The sequence below is a fragment of the Camelus dromedarius genome, chromosome 6 (assembly GCF_036321535.1).
Source record: "Camelus dromedarius isolate mCamDro1 chromosome 6, mCamDro1.pat, whole genome shotgun sequence".
Classification (NCBI taxonomy): Eukaryota; Metazoa; Chordata; class Mammalia; order Artiodactyla; family Camelidae; genus Camelus; species Camelus dromedarius.
In genome coordinates, this window is record NC_087441.1 from 59,968,751 (window position 1) to 59,979,964 (window position 11,214).

At 36.7% G+C, this 11,214-nt stretch overlaps 1 long non-coding RNA gene and 1 other non-coding gene across 2 annotated transcripts; both read left to right on the forward strand.

Annotated features, from left to right (window-relative positions):
• The first annotated feature begins 31 nt into the window (after positions 1-31).
• LOC135321501 (uncharacterized) lies at positions 32-2,240 on the forward strand. The gene is made up of 3 exons (XR_010381314.1): positions 32-236; positions 1,452-1,561; positions 2,042-2,240. It is a non-coding gene; the product is annotated as an uncharacterized LOC135321501 (long non-coding RNA).
• A 7,554-nt stretch (positions 2,241-9,794) lies between these two features.
• LOC116154530 (U6 spliceosomal RNA) lies at positions 9,795-9,898 on the forward strand. Its single transcript, XR_004138505.1, has one exon. It is a non-coding gene; the product is annotated as a U6 spliceosomal RNA (small nuclear RNA).
• Positions 9,899-11,214: the final 1,316 nt, after the last annotated feature.

The following is an 11,214-nucleotide window of genomic DNA, read 5'->3' on the forward strand; positions in this document are numbered from 1 at the left end:
TTCTGCGGCCGGCAGGTGCTCTACCTTGGGGGCTTAGGGGGTGCTGGGAAGGGCCCGGGTTGGGGGCTCGTGGTTCCATCCCCTTGACTTAACTGACAGCTGATTTATGCTCTAAACTCATTTTTACTTTTCCGTTGTTGCTTATTTCCCACAGCAGCAGAATGAGAACGGTTTTATTGGCATCAGGGACGGAGTGGAATATGGTCCACTGAAAAACGTCACTCCTTTCTAGAATGGTAATAAAAACTTGATACAAGTTTTTTAGTTCATGAATCTCAGTGTCAGTGTAAATGTTATACGAAGAACACTGGTTAGACTCTGCGAACTTAAGTTTTCGGTACTGCACCTGCTTTCTTCTCTTTGACGTTGCTGTATTATATAAAAGCTGCAACTTTTAAAACACTGCAACACTTTAGAACTGTTCAGCAACTACGACAGTTTAGACCTGTTTAACAACTGCAGCAGTTTAGAATTGTCTAGAACAGCATCAGGAATGTAGTAGGTGCAAGATATGTATTCGTTATTATAGTCTATTTGAGTAGAGTAAAACTAAGAATTTAAAATGTTTTTTTAATAAAGCCCAAACCAAAGAATTAATAAAAAGATTTATGATCATAGATATTCACTATTTTGTTGACTTGATGGGTTTTTAAAAATACTAACAGCTTTGAGAGAGAAAATATTTTTCTGACTAGTTTTGTTTATGACTTTGATACTGAACTCAAGTAACATGATGTGCACAGTTGGTGTTCACATTATAACTCGGTTTCAAATAACCCAATGAAGAAATTCAAGACGTCATACTCTTGTTTTTCTCCAGAGTGAAGCACAAAGTCTGAAAAACTGTTGTTGATGATATAACTATTAATAGCACTGTGGAAATTTATATTCTAAAGTGTTCCACATATTGAAAGCTTCCATCAGCTTTTCATACTCTATCATCTCTTTCCTTAATTTGTCACAATTGGGTTAAATGGAAAGTAGTATATTCATATAATATGGCAAATTTAGTTTTTGAAAAGGAAGCTAACATACATAAAGACTATCTACTACTGTTTTTAACTACTGTATATACTAACAATATCAGAGTGAATGTCACATTTTAAATCTGAAAATACTGTTGTCCTCGGTTAACACCCTAACTGAAACACAGCCATAAAGACAACAAATATGGTATTAAATTCCTGGACCCTCTTGTCTATGCTTAATAAATATGCTTACCCAGATACACTACTGAGAAAAATCCCTCTGTGTCTATGAGATTCAATTGTGCTCAGTTGGTTGAGTTAAAAAACGGCCTTGTTTGAGCGAAAACAATGGGTGACATTTGTAGAGCACGCAGTCTGTGGCAGACACTTGGCATGCGCCAAGTGCTTTACAGGTATTAACTCATTTAATTCTCATAACAGCTTTTGAGTTTGTTAATGTGATTGTTTATCTTCGCTTTACAGATGAGGGGGGTCCAAGTTTACACAGCTAGTAAACAGTGAATCCAGTATAGAACAGAAACCAGTCTGGCTCCAGTGGCCTACTTTCAGCCACCATGCTCTCTATTGCTTATGTAAGTAGACATCCAAATTCTTACACGCCTCCCCGGTTTGTCTATTTACATCAGAACCCATAACAATCACTCATTGTAAATAAATTTACTGCAGCAACCCTGCCTGTTGACATCAGTAGTACCCATGTTTGCTTGCTTTTATCAGGCAGCTATAAACAACAGAAAATGGCTCCATATAAATTCTAGATAGAAGCTGCTGTTTATATTGCTTGTTATGAATTAACAAAGCTGTCACTTGAGGTGGAGGAGATAGATTCATTTCAAGCTCTGTTCAGTGGATGTGCACGTGCATGCATATATGTGTTGAGTTTCCGTTGTTGGCGGCCTAGATTTCTTTTTTTTCCTGACTTATTTATATTTATTTATTTTTATTGAAGTGTAGTCAGTTTACAATATTGTGTCAATGTCTGGTGTACAGCATGGTGTTTCAGTTATACATATACACACATATATTCGTTTTTATATTCTTTTTCATTATAGGTTACTACAAGATATTGAATGTAGTTACCAAGAAACCTATACTTCTTACATTTAGTGCTTTGTATCCTTAATTTGATTTATTTAATAAATTGTAATAATTTGTTGAAGGTATATCTTCCCCTCCAGTTTTTGAACTCTTCTGCTTCCCCGCCATGTTCTACCACCTAACTAGCATGGTATGGTGGTGACACAGCCCTTCCTTATCAGCAAGTGTTTGCTGGCTGATTATTCCGCTTGCATCTAATAAGCTAGTTGCGTTATGGGCACAGTTAGCCACTCACCTGTGCTAACTACCTGCACACACTGTGTGTATCAGTGTTCATGCTTCTCCCCAGACTTCCCAGTCCCTTACCTGTGGGAGTTGAGGGGCAGGAAGAGTGGCTTCTGGAAACTGATGGAGTTGGACGTAGGGCCTTCTTGAATCTGGGCAGTTCAGTAATTCTTACTATTATTTTCATTTATATCCATAACATTCATACCACTGTCTACCTCTATGAGCTGCTGCTAAGGAGGCTGTAGTTATTTTTACTAGAAACATTAAAAAAATCAGGTATGAGGTATAGGATGCTTCCAGATATAGCTGAGGCTATATCTGGAAAAAATAATACAGTACCCAGAATTTAGTATTAAGCTGTTAATTCTGATCTTTGCTTTGGAGGAGAGGTGGGTAGAGAGAGTTCTCATTGAAGAACTGGTTTTAAAGTACAAAGATACATCTTCTCTCACTGCTCAGAAAGCAAGCCTCCATGACACCTGACTCCATAACTTTCAGAACAAGAAAGTCGTGACAAATAAGTGCTGTGGTGAGAAGAGTAGACTGAATGTTTCCTTTCCCTTGGAAAAGCAGTGTTATTCATGACTGAAACACGAGCCAAACTGTACAAGACTATGCTGGATATTTTTCTGGACTTCAAATTCAGAACTCCTTTTGGCAAGACAACAGACTTTGATGTGGTTTATTTTCTTTTAATTAGGATAAAATAAGATAATAAAGTAAAATCTTCAACTTAGGCTTGCAAAGCATGACCTCAGTGAGAAGAAAAAATATTTTGAGAACCCAGAAAAAGAAATTGAATGAAAAACTAGATAGCACATTAAGAAATCACTTCTGAAAAGAAAAGAAATTAATTCTGGGCTAAGATGTTGGAAAAGCTGGCTGTCATTTGGCCGAAAGTAGTGATCCAAGAAAGTAGGTCAACAGAGGGCTGAAATTTTGATTGGGGCTGAAGGGACACAGAGGAATTGTGTACTCATTGTTAAGGAAATAAAACTTTATCCAGACAATGAGTAACTACCCGATGCTGTTAAATAGGGGAGAAGTAAAACCAGATTTTTGTTCTGGAAGAATAATTGATGACTAGGTGGAAGATAAGTTGGCAACAGAGAGACTTTGATCTGAGAGAAGCTAAAAGCTTCTCGCAAAGTCCCAGGAATCCAGGAACCTTCCATAGACAGAAGTGATCAGACCTGATGCCTGACTGAATGTGTTTGGAGGAGGGGGACATGATGGAGAAAAGAAGGAAAGATGACTGAAGTTTTTAGTGTGAACAGCTGGAGGGTAAAGTCATTCAACAAAACAGGGGCAACGGGAGCGTGAAGGGCCAGGTGATGGATATGCCTGAGAGGCAGTGGATGCCGCCAGCCAGGAGACGATCAGTGGGCTTAGGAAAGAGGGAGAGTCAGGAAAGTGCATGTCCATGTACCTACTATGCATAATGGTTGCACCTAGAGGAGAATTAAACCATCCAGGGAGTGAATGAGTAGGCAGGAAAAATCTTAAGCTGAGGAAGAAACTCTGGAGCACAAAAACAAAAGGAACGAGCAAAAACATCTGGTGGGAACCTTGCTTCTCTTGGGTCAGGTTCTATGACAACTTGTTTTCAAGTTCTGTATAGATTTCTTCAAATGACCCATGAGGTAAAGGCAGCTATTTTAAAGCCTGGAATGTCCTGGTACTAAGTTACTTGAGGCTCCCTTTGACTTCCCTCCCCCTTGGCGGTGAGATTAACTGCTCTGCTGACCATAACTGTTCCTGGAGATGAGGACAGTGAGGTACTGTCATAGAGGAGAGGCTTCTCGGCCCAATTTCCTAGGGCCTGATACTACAGCACTGAGAACACACAACCTGGCTTGTGCTGGATGAGATCGTTTCTCTACTAAAGTGAGAGTCCAGGAAAACGGAGAGAAATTTTATGGCTCCCCTACCCTTGTTGATACAGCATTGAGAGCTTGGAGCCAATGCAGTGCTTGAGGGTTCTTCAAGCAATTCCTCTCTCGAACAATGTGTACACCTTGACCTTGATCATACCGTAGTTAATAATTACCTTTACTAAAGCATTCACCTCAAAACTTCTCGGTCATTTTGGTGGTTGCTAGCAGGAATAGATGGCATGGATGGTCACAGAGTGCTTAAAATTCTCAAGATATTTTATGAAAGATGTAATGAAGAGCCATTAATACAATTAGAAATGTGTGGTCTAAAAATTAATAAATAAATACCTAGCAATTAGAGACATGATGGAAGATGAAACAGGAAGCAAACTAGACATTTACAATAAAACTGATTAAGAAAATACAATTGCAATGTTCCCCAAGGTCTTCTGCATAAAGTGCCTTCCTCTTCTGTTTTGCTACCAGGCATGAGACCAAAATAGGGAAAAATGAAACACTGGTGGAAACTTCTGGCTAACCAGAAAAAGATACAAAAGCCAAGTTAAGTCTTTTTACTAGTTAACATTTTAAAATATTTACTATTTGTTAATATGGCACAAAATAAACCTCAGGCAATTGGTTAAATTGAAACTGGAGCAAAGGTAGAAGATTCAGTGGCTAGAGAGAAGTGATCAAAGGGTACAACGTTTCAGTTATGCAAGATGAAAAAGTCCTAGAGATCTACTCTACAGCCTGGTACCTGTGTTGACAATATTAAAAATTTGCTTAGAGGGTAGATCTTATATTAAGTGTTCTTATCACACACACACACACACACACAAAAATAAAATAAAGAAGGCAGGAGGAAACTTTGAGAAGTGATAGATATGTTTATGGCATAGACTGTGGTGATGGTTTCACAGGTATATACTTAAATCCAAAGTTACCAAGTTGTACACACTAAAAATGTACGGCTTTTTGTATGTCAATCATACCTCAATAAAGTGCCTTATTAAAAAAAAAGAAATGCCTGTAAGAACCTCAAAGCCTTCCAAGTGTTGTAAAAATTTCTTCCAGAGCATGGTGATTTCTAAGTTAAAAGGTTTAGAGGATTTGAATCAACTCTAGGGATGGTTCCCAGTTTAGCTTAAGTAATGGCTGAGAACATTTAAATATTAGTAGTTATGGTAACAAACTATAGGTGAGGTTGCATTTTTGAAAACATGCCTCTAAATTGGGTGGCCTGTGTTTATGTAGTGACAGAGGCAGGGACCTCGTCCTGGCCCTGACACTACCTGGGCCCCCTCAGGCCATTCAGGTACTCACCTGCAAAGTGAGGACATTGGACTCAGTTATGTGTAAGACCCATTCTAGGATAAAGGTACTCCTCTGGAATCCCATTCCTTAATCATGCTGCTTCCTTGCTTCAATAAAATATTTTCTTTTTTAAAGCACAATTTAGTAGTAAGACACACTTTTCTCTTTGATTTAGTTGCTTATGGATGGGGAGAATAAAAGGACCTATTACAATCTAATTATTCTGATGGTTTCCTCCCATTCCCTTTCCCTTTTTGCTCTTTATTTTCTTTTAAAATGTCATTTTTCTTATTTCTCACATTTAAATGTAATCCATCATAAATGTTTCCTCATCTATAAAATGGAAATAATGGTCCCTGTATAAAAATCTCACAGCTAAATTGTTACATGAATTAAATGAAGTTAGTTTATGTAAACACTTGGAACAGTTCCTGGTATATAATTGTATAAGCACTCAAAAATGTTAGTTATTAGGTATATCAAGCCCTTCCCCTGCATCTCTTCACTGACAAAAATCCAGGCATCCAAAGTGCTTTGAAAGAAAATAATAGAATTTCTGCAATCATGAGAAATAGCAACAGTATTAGAAATCACAAATCTCCAGTCTTTTCTGCAGTTCTTGAAATACTGTTAAAACACAGCATCTGTAACTCAGTGACCTGCTGACTGAAGTAGATGCATCACCACCATCAAATGACTTAGGTAGTAATGTTTTAACTGGAAATATCTCCTTTGTTCAAAAGTGACATTTCAGTGCTCTCCAAGGTGAATCTGGCGTTGGCATCTCCAACGCTGTGTACCAGGCCATGCCATCTGCAGACGCAGAATTTCATATAATGTGCAGTCCTTTTATGCCTCTGTGCCTTTATCTACTGTATTAGTCTGCCTGGGCTGCTGTAGCAAAATACCAGAGACTAGGTAGCGTGAACAACAGAAATTTATTTACTCACTGTTCTGGAGGCTAGAAGCCCAAGATCAAGTTGCTGTCAGGATTGGTATTTGGTGAGCTCTCTCTTCCTGGCTGCAGACAGCCATTTTCTCACTGTGTCCTCAAAGGACCTTTCCTCTGTGCTGGGGAGGGAGCGGGGCGTGGGGCAGAGAAAGAGAAAGAGAGGTATCTGGTGTCTTTTCCTCTTCTAATAAGGACACCAATCCCATTGGATTAGGAGTCCATCCTTCTGACCTCATTTAGCCTTAATTACTGCCCTAAAGGCTTTCTCTCCAAAGATAGTCACACGAGGTGTCAGGTCTTCAACCTATGAATTTGGGGGAATACAGTCCATAACATCTACCCAACACCAGCAGTCCAAAATAACTACATATCAGTAAAGCAGACAATTTGTTTCAAGTAAATACTCATTATAGGCTATAATAATAAGTATTTCTAAAAGGAAACATCTATGATAAACACATACACAGAATTAGATAAATTATTCATAAAGACTTCCCAAATATTTTCCTTGAGAAGCTGGAAATTCTTAATGTGCACTTATGATAATATTAGAATTGAAAATGTTCATTTCCTTTTAAGACATCATTCCTTGAAATTTCATGTTTTTTCATAGTGATAAGTATGAATCAAATTAGAGGGTTCCTCAAAAGCTATATTTTACAGTCCTATTTGCTCTAATAAATTTTTATGTCCAGAGAAAATTATAATTTGAAAAGACACATACACCTCATTGTTCACAGCAACACTATTTACAATAGCTAAGACTGGAAACAACCTGAGTGTCCATTGACAGAAGGCTGGATAAAGATGTGGTGTGTGTGTATATATATATATAATGGGATATTACTCAGCCATAAAAAAGAATGAAATAATGCTATTTGCAGCAAAATCGATGGACCTAGAGATTATCATATTAAATGAAGTAAATCACACAAAGAAAAATATCATATGATATTGGTTATATGTGGAACCTAAAAAAAAAATACAAGTTTTATTTATAAACTAGAAATATACTCATGGGCATAGAAACCAAACTGTGGTTAACCAGGGGTGGGGTGGGAGGGGTTGAAGGGGTGGGGGATAGATTAGGAGTTTGGGATTAATGGATACACATTACTACATATAAAACAGATAAACAACAAGGACCTACTGTACAGCACAGGGAACTATATTCAGCTTCTTGTAATGAGCTGAAATGGGAAAGAATCTGAAAAAAAAATGTGTATGCATATGTATAACTGAATCGCTTTGCCATATACCTGAAAGTAACATCGTAAATTGACTGCACTTCAATAAAAAATAAGAATTAAAAAAAAATTTATGTCAACTAACAAAAATTTAATTATTGTTACTATTATAAGCTTCTTGACTTCACTAAAACTAGATTCCTTTGTTATAAATTGTTATAAAATGTTATTAATATGGCCTAGAAGAAAAATTCATTCAAGCTGAATTATGAGAAAAGATATAGTTAATTCAATATTTTAATTTTTTTCGGGCAGATATGATAGCTCGCCAGTTTTAGGAAATCTGAAATGTCACTTCTGTTATCATTTCAGAAAAACAAATACTTTATTCGTTGTCTGATTCATACCAAATGGCAGCAATTGTTGCTCTCATTTTTTTTTTTTCTCGTCTAAAATTAGCTTATAATTTTACCCAAGTGTTGTTGTTGCCAAGAGGTCAGCTTCTTTCTCCAGGAACACTTGACCATGCAGAGATCTGCAATCAGGAGGACATGTAATACGGATCTATCATGTTGCTTTGAAAGCTTCCAAGCCCGGATTGGACCATAACATTCAATACCAGAGTTTAGCACAGAACAAAGTTAATTGTGGAACAGTGTATACTATTGAGTGGAGGTGAACCAAAATTTTAGCTAAAGTGGGAATAAAAGGCCTAAAGTCAAAGTTATTACACTGAAATAGCCAAGGTTTATGCTCATCATTAAAAGACACAGACCCTTAGGGGCAAAAAATTAAAATAAATAAATAAATAAATAAATAAATAAATAAATAAATAAATAAATAAAACAAACAAGAAAAAAGAAAAAATAGAAAAAAAGAGACAAATCCTATACCAGATAATTTGTGAATAATAGAGAAACTATGGAAATAAACTAACAATGCAACGCGTATGAAAAAGAGAAGAAAAAAGGGAGTAAGGAAACATTTTCTAGCTGTGACATTTTTACATTGCTATAGTCTTGTCTAAATATTTTTATTTTAAAAATTAAGTCTGCAATAAATACTGTAAAATACAGACACAAAAATACATATTTTTAGCCCAGGGAATACACAATAAAGGTGAAGTTTAAGAAAACAAACTAGGTGGGGGAAGCATATAGCTCAATGGTGGAGTGTGTGCTTAGCATGCATGAAGTCCTGGGTTCAATCCCCAGTACCTCCTCTAAAAATAAGTAAATAATTAAAAAAAAATTACCACCTTCCCCCACAAAAGTAGGAAATTTTTAAAAATTAAAACAAGAAAACAAACTAGTATAAATTAAATAAGTGAAGAGGCCAAGACTGCCAATTTATAACCAGCCTATTTGTCTGCTTTCAATAAATGGCTAAATAAGTTTTATGCACAATCATATTAAACCAGAGTTTCTACCATTGCACAGTAGGATAATCTATCATCACTGCTAATCCAAGATAAGTTGATCTTCAAATACCTAATGCAAAATGAAAAAAACATTAAAAGGACAAAACAGACAAAAAATAAAACAAATACCAAACGCTGTGAATTAAACAAATTCCACAAACTTTAACCTAGATTCTAGTTTCAAATTTCCAAATTCTTTCTATAAAGTGCTTCTTATGTCCCTTTTTTGGCGTTTGAGTACTAATATTTCCAGAGCTTTATTGTTTTTAAATCCATATAGAAATCCAGAAAATATTTGTTGCTTAACTTTGGTTGACTCGGTACCTGAAACAATTACTAGTAAAGCTTCAGTAGAATTGAGACCCATGTATGTAAGGAAATTACAGGGAATTACACAGAATCAGCTTAACAACCCATGATTTTGACAGGACAGCAAGGCTCTGTGGAAGTTGAAAAACCTTAAAAGCTGATGAACAATCCGAAAGAAACATCGTATGAAGAATATCGATTGATCTGTAAGGTGAAAGCACTGTAGTGCTGGATTCTACTTTTAGCCTTATAATTTCATATCAGAGAAATTGTCCACCATCCCTTTGCTACACTGCCTCTTTTTTTAACTTATGATGAAGTGTAGAATTGACCAAAAGAGAAATATATTCTGAGGAAATGTATACAATTAATAAGTGTATAAAACATGGGTGTTTTCTGAGTATGAAAGTATGTGTGGTGCTCACTTCAGCAGCACAAACACTAAAATTGGAAGGATATGGAGATTAGCTTGGCCCCTGCGCAAGGATGATGTGCAAATTCGTGAAGCATTCCATATTTTAAAAGAAAATCTGCATGATGTATCTGATTAGAAGTTATACAAAGCATTAAAGCATCATGTGGATGTACATGTTTGAAAAATACTTGATTAATAAGTTAGAAATAAACTGTACTAAATGAGCAGATTTAGGTGAACATGACTCACTTGGTAAGAATGTGTCTTTGTCAGCAAGGTGCTTGGAAATCGGGCCAATAAAGAGAATGAGACCTCAGAGTTTGGAGTTCCTGCAACCACAAAAAAGAAGGAGAAACAGAAGTGAAACAGGAGAAATTAGGCAGAAGCCAATGATTGAAATCACAGGGAAGTGTTGGGTTTGTGAATAAAAGGATGTTCCCGAGTCTCATTCAACTCAAGAACATTTGGGGCTTGGTGGCTGTTGTTTTCCCTCGTGCCATGATTACAAAAGCCTAAATAAACTAAAGTGTTCCTGGGTAAATGTTATCCCACCTGTCCCACCTGGGAGCAAATATATTGTGAAGCTAATGGGGCTTAAGCCTCAGGACCCCTCACTTGCACAAACCCCTTCCAAGCCCATTAAGAGCCTAGAAGTGATTTCATATGGTCATATGTTTGGGTCAAATTTGCCAAAGATAATTTCATTCACAGTCAGTTAAGACCACTATTTCTTTTCATTCTGACATTCCCTCTGATAAGCTTCCCCTTAGTCATGTCATCACCAAGCATTTTGGCATCTAGTTAATGGGAAGTTGCATACACTGGTTTGGGTTTCGTAGAATATGATCGTGTGTGATGCAGTATTTCTGTGTAGAGGGAAGTATTGCTAACCGTCCAGGTATAGAAATGGCTTCCCGGAATATTTCTACTGCCTGCTGTGCCAAGTCACATGGGATCCTGTCATGAAAAGATGCAGGGCCAGAGGTTATACTGCAGTGTGACCTTATCCTACAGTGGATGGCACCATAAGTATGTGGGAGTGGAGAAGAAACAAAGTTTAAGATGAAAGGAGGTACCAATTTGAGAAGATACATATGCCCCAATATTCACAGCAGCACTAATTATAATAGCCAAGACATGGAAGCAACCTAAATGTCCAATGATAGGTGATTGGATAAAGAAGATGTGGTATATTTATACAATGGAATACTACTCAATCATAAAAAAGAATAAAATAATGCCATTTGCAGCAACGTGGATGGACCTGGAGATTATCATACTAGGTGAAGTAAGCCAGACAGAAAAAGAAAAATACCATATGATGTTACTTATATATGGAATCTAAAAAATGACACAAGTGAATTTATTTATAAAACAGAAACAGACTCACAGACATAGAAAACAAACTTATGGTTACTAAGG